At 36.0% G+C, this 13,055-nt stretch overlaps 1 long non-coding RNA gene and 1 pseudogene across 4 annotated transcripts in view; one reads left to right on the plus strand and one right to left on the minus strand.

The window, feature by feature from the left end:
* LOC116586746 overlaps window positions 1-13,055 on the plus strand; it is a 28,952-nt gene that overhangs the window by 14,670 nt on the left and 1,227 nt on the right. For all 4 annotated transcript variants that reach the window (XR_004284131.1, XR_004284133.1, XR_004284132.1 and 1 more), the window contains one exon: window positions 12,477-12,695. This is a non-coding gene — a long non-coding RNA (uncharacterized LOC116586746). The remainder of the gene's footprint in view (window positions 1-12,476; window positions 12,696-13,055) is intronic.
* On the minus strand, window positions 4,403-4,517 carry LOC116587384 (annotated as a pseudogene).

Here is a 13,055-nt window from a genome sequence, read left to right on the forward strand (position 1 = left end):
AGCTGTGAGATTCTAGAATATTTAAAAAATCAATATGTACCTTCCACAGTATCTTCTTCAAACACATCACGTTATCTGTGTGGGTACTGTGGAGAGCAAAGCACACTATTTAATCATCCTTAACCAGTTCACATTAGGGAAGTGGAATGTTGGCAATGTTCTTTCATCAGCCTCATAGCGGACTGACTGTGACTAACTGAACAAGGGCCACCATGACCCAATTTTGGGGCCCTGCCACTTCAGAAATATTTAAAACACACTGTGGGATGTTGGAACATAGATTGACTGTTGCCACCTGAGCTCCAATAATGACAGAAGTATAAAGAGAATGCCAGTACCCAGAGCTATTATTCTGGTGCTTCCTGTGAGCATTTTCTGTATTAAAAAAAAAAAAAAATGGAATTGAAAGGGAGGGGTGGGTGTGGAAGAAGCTGAGTCTTCAAATAGCTTTCTGAAATGCCATCTGAAAAGGAAAGGCTTTGAGGAAAGGACTGTGGGAATGTGTTTAAACAACAGTGGAAAGTGGGTGCACTCTATTTCTGTTCTTTAGAACATTTAGCGTTTTAAAAATATTTTTTGTTTATTTGTTTTTTGTTCTGGTTTATTGTCTATGTACCACTGTCCTGTGCATTACTGGTAGGGATTTTTTAGGTAGAATTTCTTGTTCTCTAAGAAAGCTCTTTCTTACCCTGACCACATATAATGTAATCTAAAAATTCTTATTTTTATGATAGCAATTTTCTAGTTTAATAACATATCCCTTTCCTGATTATTAACTCATGTGCACAGCTAAGGATTTTAGAAAACTCAGAAGGTGATTTTATTGGCATTTTTTTTAATCTATCATCTACCTATCCATCCATCATTTCATAATTATATATTCTATCTACCAAATTTGGAAGTTATCTTGAGGATTTTCTGACTTAAAATACATTACAGTACACACTAAAAATTTATTTTGGAGGCCAAGAGTTAGGATCCCAGAGAAATTGCTGGTTGTGATTTCCTTTAAATGTAGTGACTTCATAACTTCTTCTTAAATGTGTGGCAAAGCACTTGATTCTTATTGGATAACACTTTGGGAGCTGGCTTTCAAAGCATCTGAGATCTAGGCACAGCTAGAGGGTCGAGTGACTCTGGTCAGAGGACATGGACCCATAGCTATTAGAACAGTGAATAGAGAAAACAATTTCAGGTCACATGTCACAAAGGCAGTTAATTATTGTGTACCTAGTTCTCTGTCAGCAAATGTATATAGCATGCATGAGGGAAAGTAGCATTTAGAATTTCCTCATTTGGTGGTGCTTGGCTGGATCAGTCAGGATGACTCCTGATCTCAGGGTCATGAGTTCAAATCCCACATTTGGGGTAAAGATTACTTAAAGTAATAAAGTAAAGTGGCAAAGGTTATGTATACTTACCCCAATTTTTAAAAAATTAAAACAAAAAGAATTTCATTTGGTAAGGGTTCATGATTCTCTCCTTTTATTTATTTATTTATTTTTTTGTTAAGACAGAATGCACATGCCTCATGCATATACACATGAGCTAGGGGGGAGTGACAAAGGGAGAAGGAAGCAGACTCCATGCCCAGTGTGAAGCCCAATGGAGCGTTGAGGCAAGACTCAATCTCAGGACCCTGAGATCATGCCCAGAGCCAAAATCATGAGTCAAGAGCTTAACCAAGCCACACAGACATACCCGATTCTCTTAAATTAAGATATGAAGGCTACTGTATGAGTACAGATATACATATAAGTATATTTTCCACAACAATTGGATTATTCTGTTCATACATCTTACAGAATATTTTCCAACTATTAACATGTAAGTTTTTCTACTTGCAATTACATAGTTAGAACTTCTCATCACTTAAAAAATGCATTTAGTAAAGTAACGAATATAAACTTAAATAAACATAACAATTGGTCTACTGATACTCCAGAAAGTTTATCCATTCCCTTCATTTTTTTTTTTTAAAGGCAGTGTTTATACTTGGGATGTTATGTGAAATTCTACTCACATCTTATATAAGTTACAGAAAGTAAACCTGGAATTAATGTGGTCCAAATTTCTCCTGAGAATATTTTGAGTCTTTTCCTCTTTTCCTTGAGGTCACAATGCTGGTTAGCTGCAAAAACAGAGTTAGAATAAAACTGATTTGATTTTCTTTGAAGAGTCTTAATATTGTTCCTCTGGCTTAAAATCCAACAGTTACATTTTATTTTGATGGTATATTAATATCTATAGATATAAACGAATATAGAAAATGTATATATGTAATTATATCCCTTTAAGTAATTTTGAGTCTTTTCTAAAATAACTACATAAACTGAAAAGGACATTGATCAAGTAATTTTCACAAAATGACCTATCCATGTACCCAGAATACAGAGCAGAAAATGGTATTATCTGTTCCCAGAAGAATCGTCTCCTTTCCCATCCCCATAAGAATTTTCCTTTATTACCATAGATTAGTTTGAATTCTTTTTGAATTTTATATAAGTGAAACTCAAAATATTCTCTTTTGAGTTTAGCATTTTGCTCTATATTATACATGATTATACATGTGGATTCATTCATGTTGTTATTTGTAATTGATCTGGTTGTCATAAATTATGTAGTGTAAAATATGCTGTTGTGTATATTCTACAGCTTTTTTTACTCATTCTGTAGTTGATAGGCATTTGAGTGGTTTCAAGACATAAGCTATTAAAAAACAGTGATCTGAGGGGTGCTTGGGTGGCTCAGTCAGTTAAGCGTCTGCTTTTGGCTTGGGTCATGAACTCAGGGTCCTGGGTTTGAGCCCCATGCAGGGCTTCTGCTCAGCAGGAAGTCTGCTTCTCCCTCTCCCACTTCCCATGCTTCTGTGTGTGCATGCTCTCTCTCTCTAATTAATAAACAAATATTTAAAAAAAATAGTGCTCTGACTAATCTCTTTAAAAAATAGAAATATACACATATATACACATATGGGTATTTTAAATAAAAATTTCACAAATCATAGTGAGTGGCATTCATTTTACAGGTTTTATTTAGAAAATTCTTCTTTATCTCTCAACTACCTATTATGGGTGAGGACTTCTTTACACTTTAATAAAAATTGGGAGGTAAAAACTGTAGCCCCCACTTTTAAGATGTTTATAGCTTTACAAGGAAGGTCATATCATGTATACATTTTGTAAATTTGGGAAGGGTAAGGATTTTGCTACCAGATCTTTATTTCTGAATTAATGATTTTCACTTGCAGAGTAAATTTCCAATTTAATACCTTTTTGGCATTATTTTATATGTGGACCATGTGCATTGGTTTGTAATGTAAAATAATTTTTTAGCATAACTCATTGCAAGCCTGAAAGCCATAACTTTCATGGCAGTAGAAGCAATTTGTTTTTGCTTTAATAAATAGTGCTAATTCCCTGCTGCCAAACTAGGGAGGTGAATAATATATTTTTGTGTTTATTCATTTTTTTTTCTAGTTTTCATTTAAATTCTAGTTAGCTCACATACAGTGTAATATTAGTTTCAAGTGTACAATTTAATGAGTCAACACTTACATACAATACCTGGTGTTCATCACAACAAATTCTCTACTTAATACCCATCATCCAATTAATCCATGCCATGCTCACTTCCTCTCCAGTAACCATTGTAAGAGCCTATTTAGCCAGGGTGGCTCCATCTCGGTTGGACAGCCATTTTGTTGTTTATGCAGTAAAACTTAAACTGACCCTGTACACCCCCCCCTTCCCCAGGGGACTTACTTAAAGGCAAGTCCAGGAAACCAGTAAAATATGGTGGACCAGTCCCTGATAACAGAGCCCAAATACAAGGGTGGGTCAGGTCAGGTGGAGATAATAGAGCCTGAATGCAGGGATGAGTAGGCCAGGTAGAGACATCCAATCTGTGGAGCGTGCATACTGTCTCCCTAGCTTGCAAGGAGTGTGGGCCCCACCTTTTGGGTGCCTTTTGGGCACCAATTCTGACCAAGGTGATAGGCTAGGTCAAATATCTACTATAGGGTAAATTGTAATTCAATTGGCCACCCGTGTGTGACCTAGCATGACTATGCAACTTTCTCTGTGTGTTACATTCTCAGTGGCCACCTGTGTGTGGCCAGGCTCAACCACATGGCCTTTGCCCTATAAAAGTTAGTCTGTAAGGCTGGGAGGGGTGCTTTCTCTGTAACAGGCGGCCCTGACCATTGATTCTCGATGCTTGGCACTGAATAAAGCTTTGCTTGACCTTCGCTTTGTATCTGTCTCGCTCCTTTGATCATGGACCCTAACAACCATCAATTTGTTCTCTGTAGTTAACATTCTGCTTCTTGGTTTGCCTCTCCCTTTCTTCCTCCAATGATTATCTATTTGGTTTCTTAAATCCCACCTACGAGAGAAATCATAAAAATATGGAACGTTTAACAAATTTGTGTGTAATTCTTGCATAGGGACCATGCTAATCTGCTAATCTTCTCTGTATCACTCCAGTTTTAGTATATGTGCTGCCAAAGTGAGCACGAGAAGTCAATAATTTAATATAAAACATCTTTCAGAGCACTTTAAGATTCTCTACTGTTTAGTTGCTAGGTAATGTCACTGTGCTTAAAAACCAACACATGTTCAAAAGAAATGCATGTTGGCTAGGTAACTTCATATAAATGACAGAAATGACAATTTTGAAAGAAAAACTAATTTACTACTCTACTAGGTACTAATAAAGACTCTCTCCTTAACCAAACTTTAGTCCAGCTTCTCTGAGACCTTTATCTCAAATAGGCTGAAGTTTTGGACTTGTGTATTCATCTTTGCAGTGCCCAGTTTCAAAAGAATCCTGTTGAGTCAGTCTAGCAAAAAATTTCTCTAAGCCTTGATGTGTTCTTTTTGTAATTTTCCATCCACTGCGCCTCCTGTACTCCATGGCCATAAATTCCCACTTGTCCTTGTATTTATGGTTGAACCCAATCTTTTCCCCCACTGCACAGCCCCCACTGCAACAGTCTCTCTTGAGTAGATTTTCACAATGTTGTTAACAAGTGTCCTGAATAATTATATTCTAGTGGGGATTTTTAAATGAAAAATGTATTATCCTGGGGAAACCCAATGATCTACCACTTTCTAGTCTTACTTCCTGTCTATATGTTATAAATACAAATAGATATAGACAGAAAAGATATAAATACAGTTGAAATGTTTGTAACACAAGTTGGTCCTGTTCACATCCACTTATACACAGATTTTTTTGATACAGTTCTGTAAATATTGTCTTATGATTTTTAAAATAACATTTTTCTAGCTTTACAGTAAAAATACAATATAAAATATGTATGCAAAATGTATTAATGCTTACATTATCTGTAAGACTTATTCAACGTTAGTAGGTTGTTGGTAGTTAAATTCTGAGGGGGTCCAAAGTTATATGTTTATTTTTATCTGCACAGAGAGTCAGTACCTAAACCCCTGAATTTTCAGTCGTCAACTGTATATTAAAATTAATGAAAGAAACTAGCTTAAGTCCTCCTCCCCATATATATATGGGGATTTTTTGATTAGCTCTTTCCTTTTACATTAATAATTCTCAACACTTACTGAATTTCAAATATAAAGCGGTTTTGTTTGTTTGTTTGGCAATGCAGTATAAACTCTGTAAAGACAAAGCCTTGCCAATAGTTTTCACCATGGTATCTCCAAAGCACAGTGCAGTGCTTGGCGGATGGCAAGTACTCAACGTATGTATTGAATTGAAGCATGTCTGCATTACTTTACAAAGGCATCAAGTGTTTGGGGGGAAAAAAGTAAAAGATTGAAAGAGTAGAGACAGAGTCAATTGAGGCTTAAAAGAGGAAAAGAACTAAATTTAAGTATGAAATTTAATGGCATTGCTATACAGCAAGGTTCAAATCTAGCCTTCACAAGGGCTCAGTTCCTTCTCATTTTCAAGAGAGTCAGAGCACTGTTCACTAAGGAAGTCGTATCGTAGTCTTGTACCCTGTTGGACACTGGGTTCAGAGAGTCTATAAATTGATCCATTTTCCATGTGGTTTTATTTGTAGTCACTTGAAGTTAAATTGTATCCAATAAAGTCTCACTTGTCCCTATAGTCATTTTATTTACAGAAATAGGACTCTGGGTTTGCTAATTTTAGCTTCAATCCAATATAGAATTGTACCCTTGGGGTATCCCTAACTCAGAAGCCATGTCTCTTTTTAAAGTGAGCAATAGCAGTTGAGAAATATTGCCTCAGAAGGTCCACATTTTGTTAAAATAGCTTTAGGCCGCTTTCCCCTATAAATCACTTACTGACTTGGATATTTGCCATCGGGCTCACCAGAGGGCCATGGCTATTAGCCCACATTAACTCCCCAAAAGCAGTTTCCTGAAAGCCACTTCCTTAACTGTTATAAAGTCAACTGGAAAGTTGTTCATGGTGAACAGAATACACAATGTAAAACACATCAGTTTTTAGTACTCCAATGTGATTCCCTTTAGAGTCAACTTCTCTTTCATGGATTAGGTATCAATTGAAAAGACCTAAATTTAACCTTTATAATCAGAGTTTTGATGACTGTGATGCAAACAAAGAGGCTTTGTCATGCACTACATGCATTAATTTTTGGAGATTTGCTGGATAACTTCTTTTTCTCTAGACCCGTTCTCTAGCCTTCCTTATCGTGAGGTATATCCCAATATATATTAGCCAGAGAGAGGCTAATCTCTCTAAGCCACACTGTCTGGGTTTCCTTGCCTTCTTGTTTCCATTTAGTTTGACCAGTGGGATGCTTTAGGTAGGAGAGGAGAGAATTCTGGGTGTTTGTTCCCACCCTCCCTCCCTGCCTGGTTACTGTTCGGCAGTGGCTGTATCATCTATCTAAAATCACAGCTCCTGTTGGATGCTTCTATTCTATGGCATTTTCTATGTTCCAATACTCCTTCCTCTTGCACTTTCAGGACTGAAGGGGCAGAATAATGACACCCCAAAGATGTTTATGTTCTAATCCCTGGAACTTGTGAATATGATGCCTTACTTCAAAGGACTTTGAAGTACATCAAAGAACTTTGATGATGTGATTAGGTTTAGAGTCTGGAGACGAGAGGATATCCTGGATTATATAGGTGGGCCCGGTGTAGTCACAATATCCTCATAAGTGGGAGGGCAGGAGGTCAGAACTAGAGGAATGATGCAGGAAGCAGAGGTTGGAGTGATTTAATCGCTGACTTTGAAGGTGGGAAGGGGCCACTGGCCAAGGAATGAAGGAAGCTTCTAGAACCTGGAAAAAGCAGAGAACAGATTCTCCCTTAAAGTCTTCAAAAGAAACTTAGCCCAGAGAAAATCTTTAGTTTAGCCAGTGAGACTACTGACTTTGAGGTATGGTCATGAATTTGTGTTGTTCTAAATAACTGAATTTGTGGTTATTTGGTACAGTGGCAATAGGAAACTAAAGCAGATAAAAATCATTTTTCCATGGTACTACACACTCCTTTCATTGATGAACCTTAATATTGCCTGCATCTTTGTGAATAACCCCTTCATTAATTTTTCTTCATTTATTCCCTTTGAGTGTATCATCTATTTGTGCCAAGACTCTATTAAATGCATTTATTTTATGTAGTAAACCACTTCTAGAGAGTTATTCTATTTAAATAGTGGGAGATATACATGGTGCCTGAGGTAAATAGAGATATTAATTGTATCATTATTTGTAACAATAAAAATAAGAGATAATGTAAATTTTTAAAATAGGAACTGGCTAAATAAATTATGGTATAGCTGTATGATATAACAGAATGCCAGAAAATGTTTGTTACATATGTACATACATAAATGTATGACTGTGTGAAAATATCAGGCTATATATGAAACAGATCTGTATCTATGACCTATATCCGTATCATGTTTATACCTCTATTATCTATCTATCTCACTATATAAAGAAAAAGATAAAGATGCTTTTAATGGTTAACTCTTGCTAGTAAATAAAGGGTATTTTTTTTGCAGTTTTTCATATTTTTCAGAATTTCTAAAAAATTTTCATTAGTGTTCAGAAAGTTTTAAAGCAGTAATGGGTCCTCCTCACATATGGTGGAATGCTTTGTATTACGAGAAAATCTTTTTTAGTTTTCACCCAATTCGAATAACAATTTCTTCTGCCTGTAACTATGTAGTACAGTTCCATTATAGTTACTTTTATTCTTATCTGATTCCCCTATCATACTATGGGCATTTTGAAGCAGAGAATGCCTTAAAATTTATTTCTTCCTATACTCACAATCCCTTTGGCGAGGCTCTTGATATGTGTTTACTGAAAACTTTATATCAAATTGATTTTATAGATGCTTAATCAAAACTTTTTTGATGAGGACCCATAAAAAAAAATAAAAGTAACAGAAAAAACTAAAAGGCAAATTTATATGGCAGGGAGATAGAAGATAAACAGCCTGAGTTGAGATGCAAATGGTGCTGAATTATTTGTATTAGATTCTTGTCACAGAATTTTTCATATAAAATTTGTTTACTAAGAGGATTGAATAAACGTAAGTAGTTAGCTGAGCTGAACATTACGATTAGGCTACTCAACAATCCCATTAAGTACTACAAGAAATAAAATAGCCTATCACACTTTAGTAGGATTGGAAAGGCTTCATGGACTAGATAGAATTTTTAATTAGCAACTGTTCATTGTATGAACAGAGAAAGGCATTCTAGTATTATGGCACTATTTTGGAAAAGACTCAAGGAGGAAATAGACAAATGAATCAAGACAACTGTGTGGAGAAATGACACAGTTTAAGAGAGTCTGAACGTTAGATAGTATCAATAACATTAGCAGAGTAATAGAATTAAGATGAGTTAGGAGGGAACAAAATTGGAATAGTCAGGGAAACCCTCAGATGTGAGAGACCTGGGTGGCACAGTCAGTTAACCATTAGACTCTTGGTTTTGGCTTAGGTAGTGATTCCAGGCTTATGAGATTGAGTCCTGCTTAGGGCTCTGCTCTCAGTACAGAGTCTACTTAAGATTCCTTCTCCCTCTCCCACTGCCCCTCCCTATCAAGTTATCTCTCTCTCTCTCTCTCTCTCTCTCAAATAAATAAATAAATCTTTAAAAAAAAAAAAGAAAGAAAGAAAAGAATCCCCAGATGTGACTTGAATTTTCTATCCCTGGCCCAATGACATTTTTTTTTCTTTTTTATGGCAAGGGCCCTCAATTATGAATGGGAGTCCTCCTGTTCATTTCATTAAGGATCTTATAAATTTAGCTACAAAATAATTTATTACCTTAGTTATGTTGGAAATACATACTATATTAAAATGTAACTATATAGCTATTGATAATGTCACTTAGTTTATTTAGCAGCCCAATTAAGCATTTCCATATTTTTCTTGCATTTCCATATTTTTAAACAAAAATTATTTTTTAGTTTTTAAAAGATATCTACATGCATATCTTTATATGTATCATCTATGGCAATTTAAATGATACTGTTCCAATTGGAAATAGTTACTCACCAATACTGCCTCTGTAATTTTCTTTATGTACATGAAACAAGCATGGTATATCAGTAAAGATATACTGATATCTTTACTGATACTATAAAGATAAAGTGACGCCTGGGTGGCAGTCACTTAAACATCTGCCTTAGGCTCAAGTCATGATCCCAGGGTCCTGGGTTCAAGCCCCATGTTGGGCTCTGCTCAGCAGAAAGTCTGCTTCTCTCTCCCCCTCTGCCTGCCCCCCCACCGTTTGTGCTCTCCCTCTCTCTCTGTCAAATAAATAAATAGATGAGATCTTTAAAAATATATTTATTGTTTATTATTTATTCCCAGGAAGTGGGAATATATAGTAATTCACTTCATAAATGATAATTATTATTCTTTTTTAAAAATATTATTTATTTATTTGTCAGACAGAGAGAGCACAAGTGGGGATAGCACTGGGCAGAGGAAGAAGGCGGCTCCCCTGCTGAGCAGGGAGCCCAATGCAGGACTCAATGCCAGGACCCTGGGGTTATGACCTGAGCCAAAGGCAGATGCTTAACTGACTGAGCACCCAAGTGTCCTGATAATTGTTATTCTTAAGCAAGGTAAATTATGACCCTGTGACTTTTCTTTTCTGACCTTTCATATATGTGCTAAGGAAAATTATTAATACCCACTCCTTCTTTGGTATTAACACAGTTACTCCTTATAATAAAACTGTGAGTTATAAACCATTATTATTCCCATTCTCAGGTATAATAGGTCTTGACAGGGCCTGGATTTGAACCTAGGTAAACCGGAACAAGAACCTCTTCTTTGACATTTTGTTATACAAATGAGGGAAAACCTTTATTTATATCCCAAATATGGCATTAGAAAATTACAAGTGAATTTATATTTGGTCTATGATTTGGTCAGAACAAGTAATAATAAATCCTACCACTTTCTTGGTATAGTAGAAATAATGAGCGTGTAGAGACTAGTCATGGGAAACCCTTTTGTTGTCTATTATCTCAAACCCCAAGGGGCAAAGGCCAACTCTGGGTCTGGAATTTTTCAACTGGAGATCTCTTTTTTCAAACAGAATTCTAAAAGCAGTAGGTAACACTGACTATGGATTGATCATTACTTTAGGTAGAGAATAAAAGAAATGCAAAATTTATAATCTCTTTTGCTGGGTATCCAAATTTCTGTCTCCTTGCGATAAAAAAGTGAGGACAAGATCAAAGAAAGAAAGCATCTTCAAGTTTGGCAGATCCTAAAACATTATCAGAAAAAGTATTCCAGAATTTTACTTCCAAACCCTGGAACACTGTAAGACCCAAAAGAAAAAGCAACGGTCAGATGCCTCTCCCAGGTGTGCCATCAACTTGCTTTGTGACCTTTGGGCAATTTAACCAGCACTAAAAAATACAGCAGAGCTTTTGGTCTAGGTCATTCTCCCTTTCTCCTACACATTTGACAAAAATTCATAGTGACAAAGCATAGAGATAGCAATTTTTGACATAATCCCCAGAGACCGCATCATTTGGTTAATTTAATTTGACCTTCATCACAGACAAAAATTGTTGCTACTAGTCAGAATAATATTGAGACTTAAAAAGGGGGACCAAGGCCATACAATGAATATGCACTCAGCTAAAGATAAGGGCAATGGGTTAGACAGAAGTCAAAACCTAAGTGAAAGCTATTTTTTTTTAACACGTCTAGAAGGTGAGAAAGAGATGTTTAAATTGGATGCAGGCAGCCATGAAGAGCCAAGAGAATGACAGGCAGAGGAAGGTTAGGGCAGCTGTGCTTGTAAAGGATTACGGTACTTTCTTTTGAGAATTTCAAAGGACTTCAATAAAATAGGATACCGTCTCTGGAGCATGTCTCCCTATGTTTTTAAGTTTAGGTGGTACCGAGAAAGGTTCTTTTTGGCCTTAAAAGTAACTAATATGTAAGATTTCCTCAACAAGAGGGTCTCAGATCTTCAACCTATCGTTTAATGGAATATTTGCAATACAAATACTCCTTAAAATGAAACCTCATGCTGTGGAATCACATTAAGACATATATGAGTATTGCTGGATTTTTTTGAAGGAAAGCTGATCTGTTGGAGGTGGGAGGATCATGGCAGCAGAATATCACTAGAAGTGAAGAAGACATTTCTGACCACTTGCTGAGTGCCACTACATGGGGTGGCATAATTATACCTTTTAGCTGGTAAAATGGAGGCTTGTAAAGGATGAATTGACAATAGTCAAACAACAGGTAAATGGTAGAGTTGGAGTCCCCATTATTTCTGACAATAGTGTCCGTGTTCTTAACCACACCACAAATTTTGGGGTTTGAGCTTTACTTACTTGGTGACATTTCTTCCTTCCATTTCCATTCCATACCCCAAATATATTTCTTAATTTCTTCGAAGTGAGGACTGCATAATACAATCATACTGCTTACAAATAAAGCTCACATAAAGAGAGGGCAGCACTGAGGAATGCTACAAGAGTCGTCACAATCTTTACAACAAACAAGTCCAGCCAGACCACTGACATGCCACCATCAAATAGAATGCAGCATTTTTATTGTAAAAGTCCACATATTAGGTAATTCCCTTTGTGAAAAGGTTTTTCAAATACATAGATGGGGAGCAGCTAATAATCAAGAATTAGATTACATACAATATATATTCATATTGCCAGTACTATGCACACATTGGAAAGCTAGCTTTTTTTGAGTGTCCCCATTACAGAATACATTTCAAGTTGACAATAATGTGTTTCTTACCATTGAAAATTTGCCAACAACTCTCCCAGAGTCAACATTAAGTGTTAACAATTCAAAACATGAAAAAATTAATCCTATTTACATGTGTTTGAGGTTATATACTAGAGCACTGATATATCAAAGGTTTGTAAAATTGGCAGCTAAATGTGTTTCAAGATTCATCCAGATGACTCAATGAGGACCTTACATAGTTTTATAACAAAGCCACTCTTTCTTTTCTACTCTTTTTAGATTACCTATCTAGTTAATACTGGCTGTGATTGAGTTCTAACTTAGGGAAATGATTGCCATAAGAAAGAACCGACGAAGGGTGCTGTTTTAGAAAAAATCAAGATTCAGGATGAGTACATGGAGGTGGAGCTCAACTCATCGTGTTGGAAATCTGGGACAACCACTTCATGTGATTATCACATAGTTGAATGAGGCCACAGTCATAGGATCAACCTCCATGTAAGTCGCTTATTCTTTCAATTTTTAAAAATTAATCTTCAGTACTCTTTTAACAGAGCGTAGAATACAAACATTCTGAACACCAGTCAGGTAGGAATCCTGCTCTTGCCTATCATGTCTCCAAGTGGAATTGTGGATGGGTCAAAGCTAACTCGTCTCCAAACCTGGAAAAATATATATAAACCCTAAATAATGTCTTAGTAGGCCCATTTCTGTGCATAAACATAGAACTTCAGTGTTGTTTTAAAAGAAGTATGGACTTTGGTTATTTTTGTTAATTATCATAAATTTATTTTAGGCCGAGATCTTTGGATCCTTCTGTTAATTTTCACAAGACCAGATAACATTTGACAATGCCTA

This window comes from Mustela erminea, chromosome 3 (genome assembly GCF_009829155.1).
Source record: "Mustela erminea isolate mMusErm1 chromosome 3, mMusErm1.Pri, whole genome shotgun sequence".
In the NCBI taxonomy this organism is placed as follows: domain Eukaryota; kingdom Metazoa; phylum Chordata; class Mammalia; order Carnivora; family Mustelidae; genus Mustela; species Mustela erminea.